This window comes from Ovis aries, chromosome 3, assembly GCF_016772045.2.
Source record: "Ovis aries strain OAR_USU_Benz2616 breed Rambouillet chromosome 3, ARS-UI_Ramb_v3.0, whole genome shotgun sequence".
NCBI lineage: Eukaryota > Metazoa > Chordata > Mammalia > Artiodactyla > Bovidae > Ovis > Ovis aries.
Window position 1 is genome coordinate 26,124,525 of NC_056056.1, and position 23,061 is coordinate 26,147,585.

At 41.2% G+C, this 23,061-nt stretch overlaps 1 long non-coding RNA gene across 2 annotated transcripts; it reads left to right on the top strand.

Moving 5' to 3' along the window:
- The first annotated feature begins 7,047 nt into the window (after window positions 1–7,047).
- Window positions 7,048–18,756, top strand: LOC121819009 (uncharacterized). 2 transcript variants are annotated; one of them, XR_006059108.2, is made up of 5 exons: window positions 7,048–7,102; window positions 8,674–11,320; window positions 11,628–11,678; window positions 13,515–13,601; window positions 14,279–18,756. It is a non-coding gene; the product is annotated as an uncharacterized LOC121819009 (long non-coding RNA). The 2 variants fall into 2 exon arrangements; XR_009600129.1 differs by having other exon boundaries at window positions 8,674–11,678.
- Window positions 18,757–23,061: the final 4,305 nt, after the last annotated feature.

Genomic DNA, 23,061 nt, shown 5'->3' on the forward strand with positions numbered 1-23,061 from the left:
AGATGCACTAATTGCATTCAGACGCATTAGATACATGCATCTTAATACTCGGGGGCTGGTGCTGTAGTTTAGTTGCTAAGTCATGTCCAATTCTAATAGAAAGTCCAACTCTAATTGGGACCCCATGGATCGTAGCCCCGCCACGCTCCTCTGTCCATGGGATTTTCCAAGGCAAGACTCCTGGAGTGGGTTGCTATTTCCTTCTCCAGGGAATATTCCCAACCCAGGGATAGACCCCACATTCCCTGCATTCTTTACCATTGAGCCACTGGGGAAGGCCTATTACTTGAGGAACTATCCCACAAATTTAATGTCACTTGGAGTAAATCCAGTTTCAATTTGGTGGTGGTGATGGCTTCATACCATTAGGCTTCTTCCATTTGTTTACAAGTTTATTATGGCTTTTAAAGTTTTTGAGTTTTGTTTTCTTCACTTTCCTTGCTTTTTTTTTTTCCTCTGTGACCATCTTTTTCTCACCTGATGTTTCATGTTTGCTTTTATCTGGTCCCCAGTCTTCTTTCTTCTAGCGTAACATTGGGTCTTAAAATGACATTTTGAGGATTTATCTTACATGATTTGGAGGAACAATCCATATGTAATCCCTGAACTAGAGACTATCCAAGTCAAGAGAAGTGCCTAAATTTTAAAGATTAGGAAGACAAAGATAACAGTCCCACGACAAGAAAAAGGGTGCACAGATCTAAACCTTTACCAGCAGTGTGCAAAAGTGCTGGTCTTACCATGTCCTTGCCAGCATTTAAGAACAGCTTTTAATATCAAAATAAACATGAACAAAGGCATTTCAAGGAAAACTGTCTCGGTTTAAGTGCAAATTGGGTGCAATAAATTGAAGGGTGTCTAAGAGTATATACTTAGATGGTTTAATATGAACTGGAGAAGATTAATGTTCTGTGCCCATTCCTTTTTCTCTCTCAAACGAAATACAAATGTGAGATACTAAAATGTATTGCATTTCTTTTAGAAATTTTGGAAAGATCTTAAATTTTATGGGCTTACCAAAGTCTGCACGTATAAGTTCATTACTTTGCCTTCTGAACTGCAGGAGCCAACTGGAACTTATGTAGTTTTTGTTTCTATGATATACATCCTAGAGTTCTTTGGAACGTTGAGTCAGTGAAGTTTCAAGTCATAATACTAACAATATATAGCAATATAGACAGCTCCTGAGTCTCTTAGAGGGAAGTGATAAATGTTTTTATTCCCCAGTTATAAAACATCCCTGCTGTTTGCTCATTGAATGTTATTGTGTTTTCAAAACCCCTTATATCTCAAGAGAAGAATATAGCCCAGTTGTTGCTTCTGAATAATGACTGACCTGCTAGTAATGAAATGCTGTAAACCACATTCTCTTTACTTGCCCCAGAAGTAAGTACTTATCAGGTAAGATATATATATACATAAAGAATTTACACAGGATATTTAGGTGAGACACTGGGGCAGTAAGAAATAGACTGGAGATTTTAAAGACTTTAAAAATTAGTGGCAAAACATATGTGATTCAAAATTCTATAACTCATTGACCTAAAAGCAAAAACTCATTTTTCAACTTATTCTTTGTGTTTTGATCAATAGATTTCATTTCTACTCCCTGCCCACTATCATCCCCTCTACCACCTCATATATATCGATTTGGTCCATAGTTTCCCTATTTAGATACAAACAGAAAAGTGATGTTCATATTGCTTTGCTTACAATTGTGGCTAATGGAATACTTTCAAGACATTCCATTTTTCTGAATCTTCTTCTACATTGCATCCCAAGTTCTGTTTCCATCTCCACTATTCTTGTTTGGCAAGGTGGAGTGTCTAGTCCCAGAATCTTATCAGATGGTATCTTTTAAGCTCCAGAACTTAGATTATTATTGCTATTATTGTTACAGATGCACTTACAGGAACCTGGGAATGGGCCTGAGGGTTTCTGAAAGGAGCACTGACATAAACAAACACTGTCAAATGAAACTACCCAGGAACATTGGATCTGAATATTGGCTATTTAATACCAAGCTTGACTAGTTTTCTTTTGCTCATCTTAAATCCTAGACCTTCCCATGGATTCTCTTTCTTCTTGAATTTTCCTTGTAGAATGATGTCACCTCCCCTGTGACATCCTAAGAGCCTCCCTGGCATCATAAAGGGCTCTCCTGACTCCCCATCCATCCAGCCTCCCCACTGCCTTTGTATTTGTCTCACTGGGCTGGACTCGGTGACACAGGACAATCAGCCCTGTCAAGCCCACATCAAGTGACTCTCCTTTGTTTCTGGTTTTCTATTTACCTTTGATTCTGCATCCAGAGGTGACATGGGGAAGCTTTGTGCTCTTTTGTATTTTCTTGGAAGCATCTTTTTTTCAGAATTAACCTCTGTTCTGGTTTCATAAGCAAACCAACACATCCATGCATACTCTCTGTCTCATATCTATATCATTTATTGAATCACAGGTCTATATTCATTAATATTCTGGCATAAAATCATTTTTAGCTAAGTTTTTGGTGTTGCATTGGTCTTTAGAATCACATTAGCCAGCAATTGTTTATTGTGCTCATTTGAATGCATTTTATTCATTAAAATTTGTTATTTTTTAGTATCAATTCATTTCTACTTCCATGTGTTTATCTTCTGAGTTTTCCTGTGACCCAAGAAGTTGTATCCAGGACAAGAAAAAACTTAGCTCTCTCCAGAATTCTACCACATCTGTGCAACACAGTTGCTGGGAAACCAAGTGTGGAAGGTGAATTGAAGAAAACCACTCATCTCATCTGAGAAGAGGTACCCACTGAAGGGTGGTCATGACAGACATGGTCTTCGCGATTTAAGATGGTCATTTATTTTGAGTTTGAGCCAGTCTCAGAGGTTGTATCTTGCAGATGTGCCAAAGCATATGCTAGGACCACAGACCCATTCCAAGTGATGACATAAGGGAGAACAGGAGTCAAAGCAAAGACCTAGAACATCCTGTTACAGTGTTCAGGGAAAGTCCTTGCTGACTTACCTGATAGCCACCTGTTAGACACTCTGACAGCACCACATACCCTTCAGTCGTGGCTCTCACATTACAGTGAATAATATGTACTTTTGGCAGAACTGGTTGTTTAGTATCTGTCTCATCTCAAAGCTTTCTCCAGAGGCAAATCTCCAGAAGGGCAGAGCCCATGTCTCTTCTTCACCATTTTATCCCTGGAGTCTAGAAAAATGTTAGGAGCTCACTGCATCTACATTGAATGACTGAATGGTTAAAAGCAGGAAAATGGTTGTAAGCTTGTGTTCTCCAGTTTCCTTTCTAATAGGAATTTCCACCAAATGGTCTGTTCCTCTTGCTCTAGGCCTTATTCCTCCTTAGTGAAGCCAAGTAAGTTCGTTAGCTAAGGAGAGTCGGTGATTGGCACATGTGCCTAGATTTGGTAGAGATAATTTATCAAAAATCCTAAGCAAAGGGAATCTACCCTCTCATTCTTTTGAGCAGTTCATGGTTGTGATCCTGATTAAGCACATCTTGCTCTGTATTCTCGATATTTCTCACCAGTGTATGAGTCCAAGATCTAACTTGAGGCCAGAAAGCTTATTGTTACTGTATTTTTAAGCCATATTACCTGACATAATTTTTTTTTTAGTTTTTTATTTTTTAAATTTTAATATCTTTAATTCTTACATGCGTTCCGAAACATGAACCCCCCTCCCACCTCCCTCCCCATAACATCTCTCTGGGTCATCCCCATGCACCAGCCCCAAGCATGCTGCATCCTGCGTCAGACCTGACATAATTTTTTACACTAATTAAGGTAGCATTTTTATTTTTGTCTATGTGGCTCCTTTTTCTCCCTCTTTTAATTTGTTTTGAACTTGAGCAAAAAGCAAGGATCTTATATCTTGGGCTACCTGAAACTCCAATAGTTGTTATGCATAGAAAGACTCCAGAAAAAATCAATATAGACACATCCTAAGATTGAAAAGTTTTCACTCCAAAGAGGGAAAAATGAGATTTAAGACTGCAAATAGAATAAATCTTTGAAGACAAAAAATTTTTCCTGGAATCTGAGAGTTGATGAGCCTCCTGAAATTGAGTGCAAAGTGTTCTGTGTACAGGAGGTTTCCTTAGATGCTTAGAAATTCCTTGACTATCTATTTTCAGGAACCCTACATAGGCCTTGAATTTACCTTCTGATGTATGGAAATTTGTCCCCACCTTCCCATCTTCCTCCTTACTTGAAATGATCTTGCTGTTCTCGCATCATACACTTCAACGCTCATCTTGAACCCCGCCCATCTCCCCAGGAAGCCTGCCCTCCCCTTCCCGGTCTGTGGCAGTCTCCCCCTCCTCTGGCTTCTTGTTTCCTAACATACCATCTTCATCTCCTATTCTCTTCAATTAAAGTGTAAGTTCCTGAGTGCAAGGCTCAGGATGTTAAATATTAGTTTCTGTCACCCAAGCTCTCTGGCATACAGCAGTCATTTCTGAATCCCAATCATACTTCCATATTCAATCTGTTACCTGCCCTAATATGAACCCTGAAAGAGATTCATGAGATGTATGTTTCAGAGGAAGAGAAAAACCCAGAGAGAGTAAGTTATTTTGCTCAAAGTCAAAAAACTAGGAAACACCTGAGCCAGGAGTCAAACTTGGGTCTCCTGACTAGGGGTCAGGGCTTCCTGAACAAGGGTTCAGGGTTTCTTCCATTCCACAGTGTTGCTTACCTGGGAAAGTATTAATCCAAATTTACTACACTAGGATTCTACTCCATATGATAAATGTTTAGAAACACTCTTGAAAGGATGGGCCTGATTTTGAACTCTCTGCTTCACAGAGGGAGGAGAGGGATGAGAGCAAAAGAAATTGACATTTTTTTGCATAAAAGACTGAGGAGAATTTTGAGTCGAATGTGGCCCCCCTCTTGTATTTTGCAAGAGATAAGAAAGCATTAGACTTAAGCATGACCAGTGAAAAATTCCCTGAAGAAGGCTTGGCAGAAACATTTTTGAAGAACATGAAGGTGTAATTTTTCTGCCCTAAGTTATCACTTCTTACTCCCAATCTGATTGTTTAATAAAATTTCACTATACACAACTGTCTCAAGTGTCTGCTTCGGAAGAAATCAGGGAAAAGTGGTGGTGATGTTGCATTTTGAGTCAGCGGGCCAGAGAAGAGAGAGTGGCTGGAGTGGAGGAGGGCAGGAATACACAAAAAGTCAGCAGGGAGAGGATTCAGAAGGACAAGAAAACCAGATTAAGAGGCGGCCTGAGAATGTCAGCCCTGGGAATTCACCCATGACTTTGGGAGAGCCCTGAACTTCCCCAAGATAAGAGCTAGAAGGTAAAGCCAATTTTATTTAGATCTTCAAAGTCAGGGTGACTCCATTGGACATTTGAGTACCAATAGATTGATAGCCAACTCTCAACTTTCCCTACATTTTCAGAATGAACATCAGTAGCTGGATGATAAAGGGAGAATGATGTATTATGAGAAAAAATAAGAATCTTTCAGTTTCCCAAAGTCCTTCTACATTTGGGGGGAGGGAATGTGTTAGATAGCTGGAATCTTCCCTGGTGATGACAGTTGAGTCATCTGCTGAAGAGCAAACTTGATGGCATTTAAAATGCATGGGTTTTGTCTCCAGAGCAGGCATATGGAAGCTCTATATGCCTTTTGGCAAACTCCAGGCTTCAGTCTCCTGTGAAGAAATGTTCCTGGGTACAAAAGATAGGTGACAATGTACTCCTTGTAATCTCTGGAACAAAGCCCTATTATCTTCTCATCTGGCTGTTCATTTGAATAACACCAATGGAAAGGGGGCAGGAAGTAAAGAGGTGAAAGCCAAACACAGTTCCCATCCCTTGTCAGCCAGCGGGACTAGTGCAGTGACTGCAGGTTGCTCTTTGTCTTTCTCAGTCAACCAGGATCATAGAATTTAGGTCCTACAGCTGCTGACGAGGGCCCCAGGAAGACAAGAGCCAGAGCTTCTTTAATTGTAATGGGAGAGTTTCTTGCTGGTCCAGGTGATTTGCACAGCAAAGCGTCTAGCACATCTGAGGGACATTGAAGTAGAGACCAAATCATGGAGTTAAGTTTAAGTCAAGGATGAAAGCGTGGCTCTCCCCCCAAGGATTGGCATCATCAGATCCTTGAGTTCTCATTCCCTTTGTGCTGTTTTCACCATTGCTCTTCCTCCCACTACAACCGGCTACCAGGGCTCACTGGAGGCCAGGCACTGTGTGTAAGGGCTCTTACACACCATCCCATTTAATCCTCACGAAAACTCCATGGGACAGGCCCTGTCATCACTCCAATACCACATATGAGAAAACTGAGACAGACGTTTTAGTGACTCATTTCCCGGATTGTTCAGGAAAACAAAAGAAAATCAGTATAAAACTTGAGAGGAGATATTCAATAACAGCTAAGAGCAAGGGCTTTCTCTGGCTTCCCAAGTGACTCAGTGGTGGAGAATCTGCCTGCCAATGCAGGAGACACAGGAGACAAGGGTTTGATCCTTGGGTTGGGAAGATCCCCTGGAGGAGGAATGGCAATCCACTTCAGTATTCTTGCTTAGGAAAATCCCGTGGAGAGAGGAGCCTGGTGGGCTACAGTTCACGAGGTCTCAAAAAGTTGGACATGACTTAGTGACTGAGCATTAATACACACAAGGGCTTTCTCAAATCTGAGTTGCAAGCCAGACTCTGCGACTTCCTGGCTGTGTGAGCATGGGCAAGTTGTTCAATTTCTCTGGCTCAGCTTTTCCAGCTGCAAAATGAGGGTGGTGTTAACACCAATTCCAGTCCTTCTATATTGAAAGCAATCAAGAAAAGTTATCTACTCTTTTTGCTATTATTAAACAATGATTATGTTTTTTCTGTTCACAAAACAAAAAGGCTTGTCATGCGACTTCCAGCAGGGTAAAATAGTCTTTCGGGTAGTGATGCCTTTGAAAGATTCTCTGAATATGTGAGCAGGAAGTTGCTCTGGAAAACCATTCTTTTTCCAGGTTTAGGAGGTGGTAGTCAATGACAAGTTTCACCATTTTAATCTCTGCTTTTTGAGCAGGGTGTTACTCTACAACCCAGCTGAGACTTCTGGAGCTTACAAAAAGAAGGTTAGTAACTACTGTATCAGTTGTCTATGGCTGTGTAACCAAATACCTCCAGCTTAGGACTAAAATAAAAATTATTTATTTTTGGTCAGAATTTTGTGGGCTTAACCCTTCGATTCCAGAGGATGAATGGAATGGTTGGATAGTCCATGATGACCTGGTGTCATATTTGGGAGTTGATGCTGGCTGTCAGGCACCTTGGTCCTCCTCCACGTGGGCTTTCTAGAGCAGCTTCCTTACAGCATGGACACCTCAGAGTTTCAAGATGACAAGCCCCAGGTCACAAGCACCTATCGGACTTCTGCATGAGTCCTGTTTGCTCATAGCCCATTGGCCAAAGCAAGTCACAAGCATGGCTGACCCCAGTATCATGTGGGAGGGAACTTAGACCCCACCGATCCCTCTTACACTTGATAGGAGGAAGTAGCAAAGAATTTATGGTTATTTTTAATCCATCACAATTGCAAATATAAAACATAAAAAATAAAGGGAAAGCACCTGGAAGATATAATAAAAAGAATCCAACTGGCAAAGGCTGGATTTCTGATATTCCTTGGGTCCAAGAGCTTTCAAGGCTTGCCGCATTTCACATCCAGGAAATCATCACCCCACTAAGCTCCTGGGTAGTTAATTTGGTAGCTACCTTGCCTGTCTCTTTCTTTTGCGTCTCCTGGAAAGCTGCCAAGCCACCATTTACATTTTACATCCTCTCCTTTGGGAACTACTGGACTTCTTCTATATTCCCTAGATTTTGTTCATGGGCCAATTTTACGTCAATAGATCCTCCATCCTCTGTCTTCAAGTCCTCACCAGCCCAGTAATCCACATCTGCTTTCTGAACTGAAGGACATAATGTGATACGTTGGTCTATTATCACTGTGATAATTTTTGCTAATTAAATTGTTATATAATTACTTTTTGTTCTGTTAACATTTTGGGGACTACCTTTTAGTATTATTTTAGTTAACAAAGAAATGTAAATATTCCTTATAGAAATAGCTTATTATTACACTTACTATTACCTAACATGCCTTTTTAATTAAAATTATAAACTAGGCATCTTTCCAATCTTTCTCTCTGTATATGTGCTTATATAAATATTTATACAGTTAACTATATAGAACAAATCTTTCATGTTTTTAAGATCTAACTAATATTTCATTTTGTGGTGGTGCTAAAATATATTTCACCAGTCCCTTGATGATGAACATTTAGAGTGTTGCCATGTTTAAATTAGAATGAACCAGTTGCAATAAATACCTTTTTACACATAATGTAATACATTTACTATGATTATTTCCTAGAAAAGCAAGTGTTGAGCCAAGGAATACATACAATTTATGAAACTGATTTTATCAGATTGTTCATCAAATAATTTTATGGATTCATAGTCCTAAGAATTGTGTACGAGAATAAGAATATTCCTTCCAGCTTTCATGTGATTTTCTTTAAAAACCCTAATTATTTTTTGCTTGGTTTTTCCAAGAAAAGAAGAAAAGACTTAAAACTTAGGTATCGCTGTCAACACAGGGAAAAAACAAAACCCCAAATTAAACAATTTAATTTCCTTGCAGCTTAACCCTACTGAGACTATTCCAGCCCAGGACTCCCTGGAGGTGGGGGAGAGAAGTCAGAAAAGCATAAAAGGAAAAGCCCAGGCAAGGTGCCTACCTAGTGTACCTGCCTGTTCTGGTGGAACCGAAGCCTGTTCACTGCAGAGCCGACCTCAGAGCGGGGCCTCCAAGACCTCCAAGGCCTCCAAGTCTGACACTTTTGAATCTCACAGAGTTTGTGTTATGATAATATCTTATATGTTCTTGCTGCTGCTGCTGCTTCTAAGTGGCTTCATGCACAAGTTTTATGGCTTTTCATTTATATTATTCATCCATGTCAGAGGAGGAGATGCCCACAGAAATTAACCTTCTAATTCTAATTCCTTCTTTGGAAAAACTGCAGCCAGGGAGAGAATGAGAGTTGCCTAAGCTCATATACATCTCATTGGTACCAGGCTCTGGACTAAAGCGAGCCTTCTGACCTGTGATGAGAGGTAGCTCCTTTGCTTCCTTCTTAAAATTTCTTTGCATGCCATGCTAAGTCTCTCAGTCTTGTCCTATTCTGTATGACCCTGTGGACTGTAACTTGCCAGGTTCCTCTGTCCATGGGATTTTCCAGGCAAGAATATTGGAGTAAGTAAGCCATTTCCTTCTCCAGGGGATCATCCCAACCTAGTGATCCAACCTGCGTCTCAAGTTTCCTGCATTGCTAGGTGGGTTCTTTACCAACAGCACCACCTTAGCAGATCCATTTTTGAGCCAATTTCTAAGTATTCATTAGCCATCAGGTACAGAGCTCAGTACATTGCAGTTTATGCCAAATTCTCACAACAATTGTATCAGAACCAGTATCTTTATCTTACAGGTTAGGAGAAGGCAATGGCACCCCACTCCAGTACTCTTGCCTGGAAAATCTCATGGACAGAGGAGCCTGGTAGGCTGCAGTCCATGGGGTTGCTACGAGTTGGGCATGAATGAGTGACTTCACTTTCACTTTTCACTTTCATGCATTGGAGAAGGAAATGGCAACCCCACTCCAGTATTCTTGCCTGGAGAATCCCAGGGACAGAGGAGCCTAGTGCGCTGCCATCTATGGGGTCGCACAGAGTCAAACACAACTGAAGCGACTTAGCAGCAGCAAGGAAATAGAAATTTGGGGAGGTCCATTCTGAAGGAGATCAGCCCTGGGATTTCTTTGGAAGGAATGATGCTAAAGCTGAAACTCCAGTACTTTGGCCACCTCATGCAAAGAGTTGACTCATTGGAAAAGACTTTGATGCTGGGAGGGATTCGGGGCAGGAGGAGAAGGGGACGACAGAGGATGAGATGGCTGGATGGCATCACTGACTCGATGGACATGAATCTGAGTGAACTCCGGGAGTTGGTGATGGACAGGGAGGCCTGGCGTGCTGCAATTTATGGGGTCACAAAGAGTCGGACATGACTGAGTGACTGAACTTGAACTTGAATGTGATGTATTAGTTTTCTCACTTCCATAACAAATTACTATTAATGACTTAAACAACAGAAATATTTCTTCCTACAGTTTAGTAGCTTCTAAGTCTGAGACAGGTCTCGTGGGCTAAAATCAGGATGCTGACAGCACTATGTTCCTTTTTGGATGCTCTGTGTGAGAATCTGTTTTCTTGCCTTTTCTATCTTCTGGATGTGGGAAGCTCAGCTGGTAAAGAATCTGCCTGCAGTGCAGGATACCCTGGTTTGATTCCTGGGTCTGGAAATTCCCCCAGAGAAGAGACAGGCTACCCACTCCAGTATTCTTGGGTTTCCATGGTGGCTCAGACAGTAAATAATCCACCTGTAAAGCAGCACATCTGGGTTTGATCCCTGGGTTGGGAAGATCCCCTGGAAGGGGGCATGGCAACACACTCTAGTATTCTTGGAGAATCCTGAGAATCCCTGGAGAATCCCCGTGGACAGAGGAGCCTGGTGGGTTACAGTCCATGTGGTCACAGAGAGTTGGATACGACTGAGTAACTAAGCACACAGCACAGAGGCCATCCATACTCTTTGGCTCATGAGGTGAGGTGAGGTGAAGTCGCTCAGTCATGTTTGACTCTTTGAGACCCCGTGGACTGTAACCTACTAGGCTTCTCCATCCATGGTATTCTCCAGGCAAGAATACTGGAGTGGATTGCCATTTCCTTCTCCAGGGGATCTTCCCGACCCAGGGATCGAACCTGGGTCTCCTGCATTGGAGGCAGACACTTTAACCCATGAGACTCTTCTTCAATTTTCAGAGCCAGCAACAATGGGCTAAAGCTTATAATGAGTCTCCGTGAGTCACCCTCCATCTATCATCTTACCTTTCTCTGGCTACATCCAGGTAAGGTTTTTTAAGGACTCACATGATTAGGTTAACCCACCTTCATCACCTAGGGTAACCTTCCCATCCTCAAGGTTTGCAATCCAGCTGGAAATTCCCTTTGCCATGTAAGGTAACATATTCACAGATTAGGGAATGGTTTTATTTGGGAGGGGGGTGGTCATCATTCTTCCTGCCACAGTCTACTCTCTTATCCCCAAAGATACACATCTGTCCCACATGCTGAATACATTTTTTCTCTATCTCAATGTCCCCTGACGTCTCAACCCATTACATGAGAGAAGCTAGTACATGACAGGGCTGGCTCTCCGGTTCCAATGCCAAGTGAGTACTGTCATTTTGCTTTAACATGGAGATTGTGATTTCCTTACTGATCTGCATGAGCTCTTCAAATTTTAGAAGGTTAAACTGTAAGCTCTATGAAAGGCAGGAAAAATGTGATTTTTGTTAATTAATCTATCCTAATGCATCTCACACAGAAAGCACACAAGTATTTGCAAAGCAAATAAATACTGAAGAAAACAAGTAAGTCAACCAATGACATAAGCAGTGGATAAAGACATGCAAAATCATTACAAAATTACACTTTCCCTGTTTCCCCAAACTTTGTATTTTTCTTGATGTTTTTCAGAGCCCTTGAAACAGGTTATAAACTTCACCAGAGTCCAGGTTGCCCTTCCAGGTAAATTTATCAAACTGCTTGTGTTTCATCTGGGTTTTAATTACCAGTAAATATCTTTTCACTTCCACAGTGGCTCAGGGTAAAGAATCCTCCTGCCAATGGAGGAGATGGGGATTTGATCCCTGGGTAGGGAAGACCTCCTGGAGAAGTAAATAACAATCCATTTTAGTATTCCTGCCTGGAAAATCCTGTGGACAGAGGACCCCATGGCAGGCCACAGTCCATGGGGTCACAAAAGAGTTGGACATGACTTAGCCACTAAACAACAACAAATGTATTTTTAGGCACTGGGATTCCTGCCAAGATTGACTCCCAGCCCATGGATTCTGTTTTAGATTTAAATATAACCATTAAACTTCAGTTCAGTTCAGTTCAGTTCAGTTGCTCAGTCATGTCGGACTCCTTGGGACCCCACAGACTGCAGCATGCCAGGCCCATTACCAACTCCCAGAGTTTACTCAAACTCATGTCCATTGAGTCGGTGATGCCATCCAGCCATCTCATCATCTGTCATCCCCTTCTCCTCCTGCCCCCAATCCCTCCCAGCATCAGAGTCTTTTCCAATGAGTCAACTCTTTGCATGAGGTGGCCAAAGTACTGGAGTTTCAGCTTTAGCATCAGTCCTTCCAAAAGAACACCCAGGGCTGATCTCCTTTAGAATGGACTGGTTGGATCTCCTTGCAATCCAAGGGACTCTTGAGAGTCTTCTCCAATACCACAGTTCAAAAGCATCAATTCTTCGTCACTCAGCTTTCTTCACAGTTCAACTCTCACATCCATACATGACCACTGGAAAAACCATAGCCTTGACTAGAACTTAGAAATTACCAAATATTTGCTATTCTTGGTACACTCAAGTGCATCTGAGTATAATTATCTTAATTATTTTTATAGATAGAATGATCTCCTGCAGTATTTTTTCCCCAAACATCTCCTCAGTGATGACTTTTCCAATAGAACATAAGGGAAAACAGCATTGTTTTCCCAACTCAAGTATTTAAAAATAGTTTGGCTTGGACTGGTGGTAGCCAGGTCTGAGAGTGGAAATAGAGAGTATCTGCAAATGGGATGTTATTTTACGGACGTTATTGTAGTGATGGGAGTGTTATAACATCGGATTTTGATATTAGTTACACAATGAGCAATTTCTCTAAAAATTATTGAATCTCACTCTTAAACGAGGGCTACAGTATATTAATTATACCTCAATAAATCTGTTAAAAATAATTAGCCCAGTTTTCACTTAGAAACCGGCTACATGTTTTGTGTTAAATGTAATTATTATTTTTTTTTTTACAAAGGGAATCTCTAATATATTCTTTGTAACAAGACTTAAACTTCTTCTACTGTTTCTTGGCCAATTAATTAGCAGAACAGAGCATGGTTACACTTTGTTGCTTCAGAAGTAAACACATCACGCTTGCTTGCCTTATTCTTCCCAAATGATTAAAGAACAAATAGATACTCGTTCTTAATCTTTGCAAAATCCTGATATTTGGTTGAATTTATCTTGCATTTATAAGAATAATTTTTTGATTCAGAACCATGCACTTTTTATGTCCTGCAATTCATTTAGAAGTGGTCAGTTTAACTCCTATGCCATCAGTGTACTAAGAGTCTGTTTCCTGTGACAAAGTTTAATATGATGGCGTAAACACAGTTGCTTTTGTTCAGTCATGTCTGACTCTTTGCAACCCCATGGCCTGTAGCATACCAGGCTTCCCTGTCCTTCATTGTCTCCTGGAGTTTGCTCAAAATCATGTCCCTTGAGTCGATGATGCCATTCAACCTCATCATCTGTCACCCCCTTCTCCTCCTTGCCTCTGTCTTTCCCAGCATCAGGGTCTTTTCCAATGAGTCGGCTCTCTGCATTAGGTGGCCAAAGTATTGGAGCTTCAGCTTAAGCATCAGTCCTTCCAATAGGTAAGTAAACAAAAGGAGAAATCTAAATACTTATCAGCTTCTTAGCATTTGTGGACTTAAAGATCAGTCACATAAATATATTTCTGGACAAATGTATTATCATTAAATATAGAAATGTATACTGTTGCAAATATAACGATCCTTTAAAGGGTTACTGGGTTTAAAGCAATAAAACTTCATTTTGAAATTGTATAAATAACTCCTATGGTTGATAGAGGATTTCTTGTTTCTTAGACAAAGACTTGGACTGTCTTCTAATTAGTGTATGATACAATTTTAGCGTCTCCAGGCTTGGTTCCTGTGTGAACCAAGGGGAGGGGCTCTGACCTGTGACCTCAGGCCTTGTTCCCTTGTTCAGGGCTGCTTCCCCATGAAGATATTTGACATACCTGGTGGAAGTTGTAAAAGTTCAGGTTCCAAACCTACTGAGTCAGGATCTCCAAGCTGAGGTTCCAGGAATCTGCATTTTTTTTAACAAGAGCTGCATATAATTATAATGCATGTTAATGTTTGAAATATTTCATCTGAGATCTTGCCCATACTTGGAAGATTCAGCATGGACTCCTCAAATCCAATAACAATCCAAGAAAAACTGTTTCAAAACAGTGTTTCTTAAGCTTTAGTGTGTATATGGAGCACCTGGGGATCTTGTTAAGATGCCAACTGTGATTTTGTAGGTCTGGAGATGAGCCTGCTGCTTCTGCATTCTAACAAGCCCAGTGATGCTTGTGGACTACTGCTGTGTGGACCAGACTTTGACCAACAGGACTTCAGAGCATATCTGTGTCATGCTAGAGGATCAGAACACCTGCCAGAGAGCAGAGCTCAGTGGCAACAACAAAGGCGACCCTGTGTAGATACTCTTCTAGTTGGAGTGGAGAGCACGTGTACCTCTGGGGACCTGGGCTAGGTGTAGGGGTCTGACGAGAGATCCTCTCTTGGTCTATGCAGAGTGGAGTCAAGGAAGGATGGAAATCATTGTGGAGAAGGAAATCGAGGTAGAGGCTGGGAACAGAGCCTTTGAAAGTTCATGCTTTCATACACGCTCAGTTGCCCAGTCATGTCCAACTCTTTGTGACTCCAAGGACTAAAGCCCACCAGGCTCCTCTGTCAATGCGATTTTGCAGCAAGAATACTGGAGCAGGTTGCCATTTCCTACTCCAGGGGATCTTCCCAATCCATGGATCCAACTTTTATCTCCATTTGCAAATTCACCTGATCATAAATATAAGGGGCAGAGAAATAAGCACAGAAACAGTGGAAATAGGGACTGAAGATGGAGAACAAAGTCAACATGCCTGGAAAGGAGGATGGGAGACAGAACCTCAGGGGTTCCCTGAGCTGCAGGGGATGTTTACCGAGTGCCTGCAACTTCACTGTGGGTGGGGAGGAAGCCACTCTGGCTTCAACATCTTCAGTTCAAAACTGGCTGCATAATACATATATGTTTATGGGGTCATAAATTAAAATTTAATGATCTATCCTAATTATATGAAGCAGTAGTTCCCAAACTAAAATATGCTTAAGAATCACCCAGACAAAACTTGTTCGAATGAGGTTGCTGAGCTCCATGGTCTGAGGTTCTGACTCCGGTAGGTCTGGGGTGGATTCCAGGAATCTGGATTTGTAAATGTTTGCAGTGTGGCTGGTCCCTGAAGAAAAAGGGACCTGCAACAACAAAATCATCAACATGATCCTTTGGTCCTTCACTGGTTAAAATTCAGAGAATCATTTGTTCTGCAGAAAACTGAAATGTAAAGTTGTCCATCTGGAACAATACAGAGAAATGAAGTGATATTAAATCAGTAGCATCGACTGTAGTAGTATCACTCCTGGACAGTGCTATCTTGGTCAGTTCTTTCTTTCTTATTTTTATTTTTGGCTGTGTTGGATCTTTGTTGCTAGACTTTCCCTAGTTGCCTTCAAGGTGGCATGCGGGCTTCTCACTGTGGTGGGTTCTCTTGTGGCAGAGCATGGGCTTTCAGTTGGAAAGCTCAGTAGTTGTGGCACAGGGGCTTTGTTGCCCTGTGGCATGTGGTCCCTTTCCAGACCAGAGAGCGAATCAGTACCCCCTGCATTGGTAGATGGCTTCTTAACCACTGGACCACCAGAGAAGTCTCTCTTGGTCAGTTCATCCTCTAATAAGTATTCCCCTTATGCAATAATAACTACTATTTGTGTGAGTGAGGTGTATGTGTGTGTGTGATTGTATAATTTTACAGTTAGCAATTTCTTTTTCGTAACGTCTCATTTACTCTTCAGAACAATCTAGTAGAATAGGTGTTGTTATTTCGTGTCATTTTAAAGATGAAGAGTCAGACTCAGAGAGGCTAAGGAATTTGAACAAGATCACATAAAAGACGTGATCTGACCCCAGACCTTACACTCTGACCACCTTATCATGCTGTCCTACGGATGTTGGCTGGGAGGGTTATGGTTAGGGTTAGGTTAGCCACTTCCTTTCTTCCTCTCATAGCATATGTTAAATGTGAACTTTGTCTTCAAGGCCATTTTCCTGTGCAACAGAGAAATCCTGGATCAGATATAAATATTTACTTTTTTATAGTTACAGATTAAAAAACTTAGTTTTACCTTTTCTTTTCATTTTATTTAGAGATATTATCATACTATTTATATACTTAGCATATTTAACAATCACTTTGTGTTGTAACAACTGAAGTTCCCTTTATATTTCAAGCTGTATTTATTGATTTCATATATCTAGTTTCATTTAGAAGTACACCAGTTGTCTGACTTACAATAAAATCTTCCCAAGTACTCAAATAGCTTGCAAATCTAATAAACTAAGCTTATGATTATATTGAATTTGAATTCTTTTAAATTCTGTGAATATAAAGTTGGAAATTTTTCAGTTTTAAAGGTCTAAATTAATTATTCAATTGTGCATTTTAAATTGAAATTTCATGCTTCATCTGCAAGAAAATAGACCAAATTTTTTAAAAAGTTACAAAATCCTTCCTAAATATAAAAATGTTAAAAATGTCATTTTAAAATACATTTGCATTCTTAATTCTAAGTCATCTTCGTTCAAATATGCTCATCCACTAATGAAACAATTATATCATCCTAAGTGAATTGGGAGATGCCTTTCTCAGCAGTACGATTGAACAACAAGAGATTTTGGCCCTCAAATTGCTCAATTTTTTTATTAGCAGCAGTATCCAGTACTGGAATCTATTTCTATCTGTAACAAATCCTCCAAAGTTTAAAGAGTTCATTTTTATATTTTTATAAAGTATTCTTGATTTTATATTCTTCTGGCCATTCAGGTAAATCTTCATCTCCACTCAGGTGAGACTTTTGCATTTTTGACACTTAGAGTGTTTGAATATCTTCTAGTCTAATTCCAAAGATCTTCATTGTTGTTTTACAGTCACTAAGACATGTCCAACTCTGCAATCCTATGGACTGCAGCATGCCAGGTCCCCTGTCCTCCACTATTTCCCAGAGTTTACTCAAATTCATATTCATTGAGTCTGTGATGCTATCTAGCCATCTCATCCTCTGCCACCCTCTTCTCCTTTTGCCTTTCATCTTTCTCAGCGCCAGAGGCTTTTCCAATGAATTTGCTCTTTGCATCAAGTATTGAAGTTTCAGCTTCAGCATCAGTCCTCTCAATGACTGTTCGGGATTGGTTTCCTTTAGGATTGACCGGTTTGATCTCCTTGCAGTCCAAGATACTCTCCACAGTCTTATCCACACCAAAATTCAAAAGCATCAGTTGTTTGGTGCTCAGTCTTCTTTATGGTCCAGCTCACATTGGTACACGACTCAAGCATAACTGATTATAATTATTTTTTTCTCTTCTTAATTTTCAAGGCCTTTTTTTTTTTAGATATTAAAACTATTTCTGATTGAGTTTTAGTTGTATTTTTTTTTAAACTTTGTCTAACAGGCAACCCAGATTTCAAGATCAGTGTCCAGGGTGTTGGACATCAATCAATAAAGTGACAGGACCCAGATAGATAAAGATGTGAAGATAACCTTTATTACTTGGGAAGCTGTATTGAAGGATGAAGCCTGCAGCTGCAACCATACTTCTTCCCAGATGCCTTCCCCGCCTGCTTCCTAGTCAAGACCTTGGGATGCCCCACCTGATGGAAAGCCTGAAAAGTAGAAGCTTGCTCAACTAGTTATGGGATAAATTAGGGTTTCAAAGCCTCAAGAGAAAGACAGAGAACAAGCCCACAAATGGGGTATTGTTTTAAATACTAATTCCGCACTGGCTAGAAAGATATATATTCCTCCAGAAGGTGAATTTTACTTTAGATAAGAGTTCTATTTATAGAAATAAAAGGACAGGGCACTAGGGGTCTTTCTGAGAGTTCTGAGCAGTAAATAGGAAAAATAGTTATTACACTGCTTTAAAAATTAGAAAGTTCCACTCAACAGTAAGTTACATTGACTATTGTATCTAAAAAGCACTGAACATTGGAATTGTGTCAAGGAATTATTCAGGTTGAATTCTTTACTGGAAAGAGATATTTACTGTTCCCTGTGTGACAATTCCAATAGATAGTATAAACAAAATAGGACAGAAGAAATAACATGTTGAACGGATGAGGAAACCTGTTTAGTGGAAAAGCCGTAAACATGAAGTATTCAGAGGATCCACAATGTTTTCTGCTCCAATAGTGTGGCTAATTGAGAGAAGACTGAACATTTTTATTCAGCTATGATTTGCATTCTCCAGCATTGTCATAATTCAGTGCGAAGCCTTGCTCATGCTTTTTGCCTAACTTACCCTTAACTGTATGGGGTCAATGGAACTTCAGAGAATTAAGTGAGGGTGGTTTTCTTTAAGATTCCAGAACTCAAGTCCTTTGCAAAATGTCTGCATTGCAACTCTGTGACAAGTCTACAGCCAACCTTTGACTTGGCCTTCCCTCTGTGGAAGGAGAGATGGAGAACTCTCTTCCCCCTCTACCCGGTCACCTAGAGGACCACAGCCCTAGCCTGGGGAGCAGGAGATTGGGCAGGAACAAAATGCCATCTGTTATCTCTGGTTCAGGCCACAGCCTGTTTTTCCTGGACAATCACAACATCCCCTAACTGGTCTTTGTGCTTTCACTCATGCTCCTTACAGTCTGTTTCCTGGATTATTATTCTATTAAATAGATATGACTGCTTTATTTATTAAATAGAACTCAGAGTAATTATTTCAGGATATGAATAACAGTGGCTTCCCTGGTGACTCAGCTGGTAAAGAATCCGCCTGTAATGCAGGAGACCTGGGTTCAATCCCTGGATTGGGAAGATCCCCTAGAGAAGGGAATGGCTACCCTCTCCAGTATTCTGGCCTGGAGAATTCCACAGTCTGTATAGTTCATGGGGTCGCAAAGAATCGGACACGACTGAGTGATTTTACTTCACTTCACTTCATGAGTAAGAGTATGTCACTTACCTGGTGAAAATCCTTCAAAACTTTCTTTCCTCAAATTTCAAAAATCCCTGTTTAACATGGGTTACAAACCCTGTGTGATCTTGTTCCAGGCTAGCTCTCCACTGTCATCTACCACTATTCTCTTTGCTTACTTCTTCCAGCCAAATCCACCTCATTTACTGCTTCCAGAAAATGGTGAGCATATTCTCTCTTTTCTGGCTATTCTCTCTTGCCTTAGTTAGCTTATGGTTTAAACCATCATGATTCAAATATCCCTTCATCAAAAAGACCCGTTGTTAAGGTGATAAATTTTGTCTTCCCCAATTCAAATGCTGAAGCCCTAGCCCTTAGTACCTCTGAATGTGACCGTATTTGGAGACTGGGCCTTTGAAGAAGTAATTAAGTTAAAATGAAGGCATTAAGGTCGGTCCTAACCCAATATGGCTAGTGTCCTTATAAAGAGAGATTAGAGTGAAGACACACAGAGACATATGTGGGGACATAACGAGAAGGTGGGCATCTATACATCAAGGAGAGAGGACATAGAAGAAACCAGCCCTGCAACATCCTGATCTTTGGCTTCTAGCCTCCAGAACTGTGAGAAAGTAAGCTTCTGTTGTTTAAGTCTCCTAGTCTGTAATGCCTTGTTATGACGCATCTAGCAACCTGACACTCAACCTGACCACTCAGTCCATAGCGCGCTTCCACTACCTTAGCAAAACTTTATTCTCCTACACAGTGCTTATGTTACATGTAAGCTGTGGCAATCTATTATGTATTTGCTTTCCTTTCCATTTATTTTCTGCCCTGAACTCATATGGAAGCTTCATGAAGACTGGGACACGGCCATGCTCTTCATTGCCTTTGCACAGAGCATGTGCTCAATGTATGTGTGTGCTCAGTCGTGTCTGACTCTTTGCAACTCATGGACTGTTGCTTGACAGGTTCCTCCATCCATGGGATTCTCCAGGCAAGAATACTGGAGTGGGATGCCATTTCCTCCTCCAGGGGATCTTCCTGTCCTGGGGATGGAACTCACGTCTCTTATGTCTCCTTTGTTGACAGGCAGGTTTTTTTTTTTTTTTTTTTTTTTTTTTGCCACTAGTGCCACCTGGGAATCCCTGAACAAACAAATGGGTGGAATAGGTTGCTAAATCTGTATCAGAAATCTGTATGAGAAATCTATATGTAAGTCAGGAAGCAAAAGTTAGAACCGGACATGGAACAACAGACTTTTTCCAAATCGGGAAAGGAGTACATCAAGGCTGCATATTGTTACCCTGCTTATTTAACTTATATGCAGAGTACATCATATGAAATACCGGGCTGAATGAAGCTCAAGCTGGAGTCAAGATTGCCAGGAGAAATATCAATGATACGCAGATGACACCACCCTTATGAGCCTCTTGATGAAAGTGAAAGAGGAGAGCGAAAAAGTTGGCTTAAAACTCAACATTCAGAAAACTAAGATCATGGTATCCGGTCCCATCACTTCATGGGAAATAGATGGGGAAACAGTGACAGACTTTATTTTTTAGGCTCCAAAATCCCTGCAGAATGTGCCTGCAGCCATGAAATTAAAAGATGCTTGTTCCTTGGAAGAAAAACGATGACTAACCTAGACAGCATATTAAAAAGCAGAGATATTACTTTACCAACAAAGGTCCATCTAGTTAAAGCTATGGTTTTTCCAGTAGTCATGTATGGATGTGAGAGTTGGACCATAAGGAAAGCTGAAAGCCAAAGAACTGATGCTTTTGAAATGTGGTATTGAAGAAGACTTGAGAGTCCCTTGGGCAGCAAGGAGATCCAACCAGTCAATCCTAAAAGAAATCAGTCCTGAATATTCCTTGAAAAGACTGATGCTGAAGCTCAAACTCCAATTCTTTGGCCACCTGATGTGAAGAACTGACTCATTTGAAAAGACCTTGATGCTGGGAGAGATTGAAGGTGGGAGGAGAAAGGGACAACAGAGCATGAGATGGTTGGATGGCGTCAGCAGTGCAATGGACATGAGTTTGAGTAAACTCCAGGAGTTGGTGATGGACAGGGAAGTCTGGCATGCTGCAGTCCATGGGGTTGCAAAGAGTTGGACACGGCTGAGTGACTGAACTGAACTGAACTGAGGTTCCTAAGATTTTTTGTTTGCCTGATCTTTCTCCACCTATCCATATTCCATCTCTGTGAAGCCTTTCTTGACTCCTGTAGACTCTTGACTTTCTGGAAACTTCTTGCCCACAGGTCTTCCATTAAGAGCTCTGACACCAAATCCACGATTTTGGGCTCTGATCACTCATTCTTCTTGACAGTTCAGTGATGCTGGTTTATCCTGTGTTTACTACTTTTTTCCAGTAAAGGAAGGTTAACCTGAAAGGAATCTTGCACTTGGCCCTAAGTGTTGTGCATCTCTGTACTTACGGCTCATGTGTATATTTTCAGCCATTTTCCGGGCACTTGAATTGCAGTCTGCCCAATCCTGCTGAGTGAGCCTGAGAGGAGGGCTCAGAAAAATGCAGCTGATGTTTGCCCAGCCCAGGGATATAGTACAGAAGAAAGCACTAATCAATAACTTTGCCTGTCTTAGCTGAAAACTTGGCAATTTCAATGCTCTAAAGACTGTGTTCATTCTAATCACTGAGTGGTGATGCCACACTCAGAATTGGGTCCATTTACAGGGCTTGCCAGATTAAGACAATATGGATGACTAGGTTATTGTTTATAATGATCGCATGGGAGGAGGCCAAGAATTTGTGCAGTCTCTTCAGGCTGGTGTTCAAGGCCTTCCCCAAGCTGCTTCTATGCCTCTTCTTTCATTGTTCTAGGTGAAGCTTCTATTTTGTTTCCAAAAAAATGCTTTCTGATTCCCGGGTACACCCTTGACATTCCCATCTCTTGTGATGCCATCCCATCTCTGATTCCCTTCTCCCTGGTTATAAGATAAGCAGTTGGGTAAAAACAAATATCACCTTTGCTTTCATAATAGACCATACTCTCCACACCCCTTGCTTTTATCTAAAGATGCTACCCATTCTCCGTGGCTGGTCTTCAGTTCAGTTCAGTTCAGTTCAGTTCAGTTGCTCAGTCATGTCCGACTCTTTGTGACCCCATGAATCGCAGCACGCCAGGCCTCCCTGTCCACCAACTCCCAGAGTTCACTCAGACTCACGTCCATCGAGTCAGTGATGCCATCCAGCCATCTCATCCTCTGTTGTCCCTTTCTCTTCCTGCTCCCAATCCCTCCCAGCATCAGAGTCTTTTCCAGTGAGTCAACTGTTAGCATGAGGTGGCCAAAGTACTGGAGTTTCAGCTTTAGCATCATTCCCTCCAAAGAACACCCAGGACTGATCTCCTTCAGAATGGACTGGTTGGATCTCCTTGCAGTCCAAGGGACTCTCAAGAGTCTTCTCCAACACCACAGTTCAAAAGCATCAACTCTTCAGTGCTCACCTTTCTTCACAGTCCAACTCTCACATCCATACATGACCACTGGAAAAACCATAGCCTTGACTAGACGGACCTTTGTTGGCAAAGTAATGTCTCTGCTTTTCAACATGCTATCTAGGTTGGTCATAACTTTTCTTCCAAGGAGTAAGAGTCTTTTAACTTCATGGCTGCAATCACCATCTGCAGTGATTTTGGAGCCCCCCAAAATAAAATCTGACACTGTTTCCACTGTTTCCCCATCTATTTCCCATGAAGTGACGGGACCAGATGCCATGATCTTCATTTTCTGAATGTTGAGCTTTAAACCAAGTTTTTCACTCTCCTCTTTCACTTTCATCAAGAGGCTTTTAGTCCCTCTTCACTTTCTGCCTGAGCTTCCCTCGTGGCTCAGATGGTAAAGCGTCTGCCTGCAATATGGGAGACCCGGGTACGATCCCTGGGTTGGGAAGATTTCCTGGAGAAGGAAATGGCAACCCACTCCAGAATTCTTGCCTGGAGAATCCCACGGACAGAGGAGCATGGTAGGCTATAGTCCATGGGGTCACAAAGAGTCGGACAAGACTGAGCAACTTCACTTCACTTCACTTTCTGCCATAAAGATGGTGTCATCTG